Source organism: Ornithodoros turicata, chromosome 1 (genome assembly GCF_037126465.1).
Source record: "Ornithodoros turicata isolate Travis chromosome 1, ASM3712646v1, whole genome shotgun sequence".
Taxonomy (NCBI): Eukaryota; Metazoa; Arthropoda; class Arachnida; order Ixodida; family Argasidae; genus Ornithodoros; species Ornithodoros turicata.
In genome coordinates, this window is record NC_088201.1 from 184,993,926 (window position 1) to 185,000,783 (window position 6,858).

Sequence of the window (6,858 nt, forward strand, 5' to 3'; positions counted from 1 at the left end):
TTGTATTAACCGTCAAACCGGTTATAAAAACCGGGCCCCGTAATCCGATGAAAACGGATACCCGTATATTTTCAACAGGTTTTCCGCATTATTTTTTTCCCACTACTTTCCTGTTAAAACAACGGAGAAATTTCTTAGAGTGTACGCGCTTCGGCAGCTGAACCCCGCTACCCCCCAAACCCAGGGTCTGGATACACACATGCCGAGCCCTAATATCTCTTGAATCGCGCCGCCCAATTGCTCGCTTATGTCCGTTCTACAAGATCTTTCACCTCGGAACGTGGCATGATCAACTCATCATTCCACCACCTTACGTATCATAACGGTTGCACAACATACATAAAGTTGGCAGAGTTAGATTCAAAACCAAAACCTTCGCAGATTCCTTTGTACCACGAACATCCAAGAAATAGAACGACCTTCCCTCTTCTCTCGCCAAAGGTTATTTGTTTGTCACCACAATTTAACTTTGGGGTGAAGGAAAAGCGGGTCTCCGAAGATGCGCAATGAACAAAAGAAAGAAAAAGAAAACGTGTCCCTTCACGATTTTTTTGCGGACGATCTACCGAACGCATTTTTGGTCTGAAAGCGGCTACGATATCAGGTCACTGAAGGGAACAGATTGGGACAACTTCATAGCTTTTATAACTAAAAAGTTAATTAACGATTTTCAGGCAATTATTCATTTGACGGTCGAGCAACATATGGCCAAGAACGTCTGCCGGCCCAGAGATGATAGAAATGAAAACAGCATGTCTCTAGCCCTTAGTTTTTTTTATGAAAAATCTGTATCGAGAAAGCCAAACACCCTGTATGTCTCCTGTCCATGAACAGCACAAGAATCTGTAACGGTCACCTTAGAATGCTACATGAGTCTGGTGCGCACACCAGGTATCCGCATGTTCTTCATCAGCCAGCATCCCTTATTCTCTTCGCTTCAGCTCTAACCCACGCTCACAGCCTGCAATGCATTTCATGAAACTGAGAGGATATAGAAACGGGCACGACGGAGACAATCTCGCCACAGCCAACGCCCCCTATAGCCATGTTGAAGCTGAGACCGGCGCCTCGATCTTGGGTGTTTTAGCAGAACCTTATCGTATGCTTACTTGTCGATCGTAAGGATGACTCGGTAAATTATACAATGACACAAAATGTCCTCAACTGGAATATGGAATCATCTCTGTGAAACTCGCCCAAGAAGTACTCTGAACGTAAAATATAAGCTGGCGAGGCCACGTAGGCCAGACCAGACCAGAGCTGATGGTACATTGCGTCATAATAAATCTTATCGGTTCAACACGATTTCACACCGGCTGTTGAAGCATTACGGCTAAGCATGGAAGGTAACATGGTTCGCGAAAACCGTCCAGACTATCTATAATCACAAGATAAAGATACAGCTCGTCGCTTCCCAGCAGTCACCATCAACTAAACGTCATCTAACCATAGTCATTTAGGAACAGCTTTCTGCCATTCTCTCTGTCAGTGTTAAGTAGAGACGCAGCACACTGTTTTTAGGCTGTGCCAATACCGCGGACTCAAGTTATGTACAGGAAGCATTTGGAGACCACTTACCCGGACTTGTATGCGTAAGTCGATGGACGTAGACACACGCAGCACAACGCAGCACCACGCACACACAACACCACACATGTTCTCATGTCCTAAGAGCACTTGTACCACGTATATTCAACCTATAGAATCCTTGTTCTCATCCGGAAGATGTGCTATTGAGACTTTTCTTGCCAGGGCTCTGAAAAACACAGAGGTAATACATGTTAAACCGCAGTTCTGCCGAACAAATATGAAAAGCATGCTAAGATAGGGAAGACTAACATATACTATGTGGCCCAGAGGCTCTTCACTTAACACGTAATTACGGCTTTGCAGAATCTCGTACCTTTCGTATGTATGATAATATACTACGACAAGCGCCAAACATGAACTTCCATGAAAATAGGGTAATAGTAACAAACGAGTACGTCGGAAAGGGGGACAAAAAAAAAAGAAACACTGTCAAGGAGCCCGTGAAGAGGGAATCACACACGTAACATGAAAAATGGTTTTTCATGTTACGTGTGTAACAAACGAGTACGAAGATGTAGCGGTGTGGGTTAAAAGATAAGGGCATTGTCAGTGTTCGTCTGCCTCAATGACAATTGTTGCTTATCAGTACTATCATCTTGCCTATGAATTCACTTCAATTAGCGAGGAAATTAAAATAACTACAGTTGATGACAAGACAAAGTGACAAACAAAAACGCTACTCAGTACATTATACTGCTGACATATGGCAATGAAGTAGCGAGACGACTACCAATACCACAACCCAAGCAGCACAATGTGCTGAAAGTCGAGTGCAATAGGGGTGGGCGGGTAGGTGAAAGGCCTTGAACAGACTCGTGAAACTAAAGAACATTGATAAGACACATACCGTCCACCCCTATTGCACTCAACTTTCGGTACATTCTGCTGCTTGGGAATCTTCAAATACCGATGACTCAGGGATGAGTCATCTAGTAGTCACGATAAAGCTCCAAGGTACTCCCAGCTCTAACTGACATCATCACCAGATATGGCTCAGCAATTGTCAAACGCTAACAATGAAATCACATTCAGGGTCCTTAATGTGGACTGTCGACCTGCGGTTTACAAACTGGCAGTTCTTTTAAGACGGTACAGGGTCGGACACACATAAGCGTATCGCGGGAGCGCATGACCTGCAAGTATGCCAGCGCCGCGCAACGGATGCTCCTGGGTTTGAGACCTCGTGCCTAGCGAACATTCGCCACCTCTCGGTTGGGTCCGTCATTGCTCTCGTGGCGCCGGCGGGCGGGGAGACCCACCTGCTGTTGCTATTCAATCTCTGCTGACGATGTTTTGATGAGTGCGTGGCGCGGTGTAATATTTTACGACATCAGCGTCTTATCGGGATCAAGAAGGAAAGTGAAACAGACGGACGTGATGACATACGATGCATCCTTCGCAAACGAACAGATAACTATACATTACAATAAATGCAAGTATGCAACGACATGCGCCTGTTTCACTTTTCTTCTCAATTCCGATAAGACAAAGATTACGTCGCGCCACGCACTGATCAAAACATCGTCAGCAGAGATTGAATAGCAACAGCAAGTGGGTCGGCGCCCGCCGGCGTCACAAGAGCAATGACGGACCCAACCGAGAGGTGGCGAATGTTCGCTAGGCGCGAGGTCTCAAACCCAGGAGGATCCGTTGCGCGGCGCTGGCATACTTGCAGGTCATGCGCTCCCGCGATACGCTTATGTGTGTCCGACCCTGTACGAGCCAGGCTTCGAAAACCCGAGCTTGCGAGACAAGGATAAGGACAAGACACAGATACGAGCACACATGTGGCTCCATAATAAAGTTTCCTTGCTTTGGTGCTGGTCATTTCTGTTTTGTGTTTCTGTGGTGGCAAATGTCAGAAAATGCCAATCGCGAAAAAACACAAACAGACGCGCATTACCATCGCAATGCGAGATGCAGAGACATTTCAAGTGGAGACATAAGCTGGTGACTAGCTAGCGGTGGTGGTCGATGAAGGCAAGTAAAGCTATCGGAATGTCACAAGGGCTACCAAACCCCCGCGAGACTGGTGCAGTCTCAACAGTCCATTCGTAACATAAAACTCGAAAACTAAGCTTAATTCCATTTCGGTATGTTATTAAACAATAATCAAGAACACGTCAAGCGCTTCCAACTAAAACATGCAATGAAGTCGGCAATACACGGGAAATCATGTTCACAATTGCGTACCTGTAATAATGCATAGACGATGGTCATCCGCGCTGCACGTAACCCATAGACAAAAGGAGGTTTTCGCGCCAACGCCACGACACTTTATAGCCACGCCCACTCCCTCTAGCGGTGAAGTTTTGCAATCTATAGAAGGAAATTTTCAAAAATGTACGTAGCTATTGCTAATTGCAGTTCCTAATAAATATATCACCAATAATTAAATGAATAAAAAATGAATATATTTATCTTAATTATTTTTGTCTTATATCATATTATTCTACTGTTTGTTCAAATCCCTCCTTGAAATGTGAGGATGACTCACGGAATCCATCAGTGGAGAGGAGGACGTGAATAAACAAATATAACAGTGGTAATTGTACCGATTTTGAAGTAAGTACGATGACAGGAAAATTTACTTAATTTTATACACTTTATTTTGTACATATCCGAAAATATCGAGATCTGCCCTGAGCAGACGTGGCGATATCGCTTTGCATGCTTGTGTGTGTGCATCCGACAAAAGTAAGATGGACGTCATCGCGAACCCACGGCATATGTACTCCTAAGTGAAACGACGTAGGACCACACAAACAGTGGAGATGTCACACTTTCAACCACTGTTTAATGCGTACCTGAAATATGACAAGATAATAATAAACTCCCAACGTTAGTGACGTTGTGGAAGTTTTTGTCTGGCGTGTAGTTTGGTCGCTCGCTCACCAACCCGACCTAGCTGCCTCCTCTTCCCTCGGCAAGCAACGTGCCTTTATATACAGTGGCGCGCACGTTTGCCTCGAACAGCGGAGCGCGTGTCATCGGGCGCTGATAGACAGCTGGAAACGAGATGGAGATGATCCACTATCCCGTTGAAGGGGTGTTTGTACGGACAATGGACGCGTCAGCTAAACCCCAAGCAGCACAATGTACTGAAAGTCGAGTGCAATAGGGGTGGAGGGGTAGGCGGAAGACCTTGAACGAACTGGTGAAACTAAAGAACATGATAAGACACATACCGTCCACCCCTATTGCACTCGACTTTCGGTACATTGTGCTGCTTGGGACAGTGCGGTGCGGCGAACGCATGCGTTGTGCGTACCAAGCCTCCCTTCAAGAGAATAGTGGATCATCCCAATCTCGTTTCCAGCTGTCTATCAGCGCCCGATGACACGCGCTCCCCTGTTCGAGGCAAATCTGCGCTCCACTGTAGTAAGTTTTCTTCTTCTTCTTTTTTTTTTTTTTTGTCAACAACACTAAACCAGTAATGTAGAATTGATGCTGGGAACTGTACTCGAACGATACCGTTACGTGCTATTTAAAATTGCAACGGTTTTTGGAAATCCCTTTATGAAATCAATATCCCGGTTTCATTCCTAAGCCTTGAAGGTTTATGGGCATCCTACTGACTACATTGCAAGAGAGAATACCATACATCGGTACAGCGTACATAAACAAAAAATTTTAAGGTCTATTATGATCGATTAGCTTCCTGTAACTCAATGATCTAACAAAAAATGTGAAGTTGCAATATCCGCACCTACCTCTTCGCTCATGCATATCCGACTCACAAGCACAGGCTACAAGAACGAGCTGCTTGCCAGCCACACTAGTCAACTAGTGTCTTGCATCGGATTGGCGTTGCCCGCAGCTTGCTCATACAGCACATATCAGATACCCCATGGAGACAACAGCTCCCGTGGCTCAGTGGTTTGCGTGCTGGCCATGTCACGTCGAGACTGGGAGGTACCCGGGTTCGAATCCCGGTGCCGGCTGTGCTGTCTGGGGTTTTTCCTGGGTTTTCCTCAGACGCTTTCAGACATATGTCGGCACAGTTCCCTTAGAAGTCGGCCCAGGACGCACATTCCCCCAGGGCGTGAGTCGTGACGTTGCCCACATACGTGAGGCCGACAACGGCAAGCCCTATCACCACCACCACCACAGGTCTTATCAACCAGAAATTGTGCAGGTGATACCAAACATGAACTGCAGTTCTGGTAGGGACAACGTGCCACAAGCCGCTAATTGAAAGACGGCAGTACAACAAAAGAGGGAAACAGGAAATGAAATATTGGGCCATTTTCTGGTGTAGTTCGTTTTTCTTTGAAGGACGGCACGTAAGAGGCACACGGCAATGCCGCCTGTGGAAGCTCAGGACATGAGACTTGGTACGAATACGATAATGTGAACAGCTCACGATTACAAAAAGTGAATGCGAAAAGGTGTAAGTGGCTCTCCACAGATTTGACGCGAGCATGTACAGGTCCCGACAAAAGTTTACGGAACACGCGAGCGGTGTATTTTCTCCTCGGTACGAAACCCTAGCGGCAAGCGGAAGCTGGCGAAATCAGGCCAGTTCACTGCCTCAGAGGGGTGGACGACTGCGCTTTTAGCGACACACAGCGGTAGTTTCGCTATGATTACTGTTGTATGTACCCTCCAAGTGAGTTGGATTTAATTGTTGTGCTCGTCAACAACTTGTGACTCGCGTCAGTTGTTTATCAATCAATCAATTATCAATGTCAGCGTCAATTGTTTATCAGCTCGTCACGCGTCGTCCATAATAAAGCAGCTGTTTACAAGATACCTTTCTTTCTCTTGTCTACGTGTCATGGCTTTCCAATTAAAGCGATGATAGCGGCGAGCTCCCTGTCTCAACAATCGTTGAATCACGTGTTGTTGGCGAGCACAAAAGTGAAATACAACTCACTTTGCGGGCACATACAACAGTAGTCATACCGAAACTACCGCTGTGTGTCGCTAAGAGCGCAGTCGTCCACCCCTCTGAGATAGTGAACTGGCCTGATTTCGCCAGCTTCCGCTTGCCGCTAGGGTGTCGTACCGAGGAGAAAATACACCGCTCGCGTGTTCCGTAAACTTTGTCGGGACCTGTACCACTCAAGGGTTTACGTCGCCAGACAACTGAGGTCAAGGTAAGTGTTGGGGCAACTGATTCCAAGCAACTCGTTACGACAGCTAGTTTTTCGGGTTTTTTTTTGTGTGTTTTTGTTTGTGGTGATTTGATACTTTACCCTATACTTCGTAGTCGTCCCACTTTTAAGCGACTTCCAAGCCCGGGGTATGTTGAAAGATTCTTAT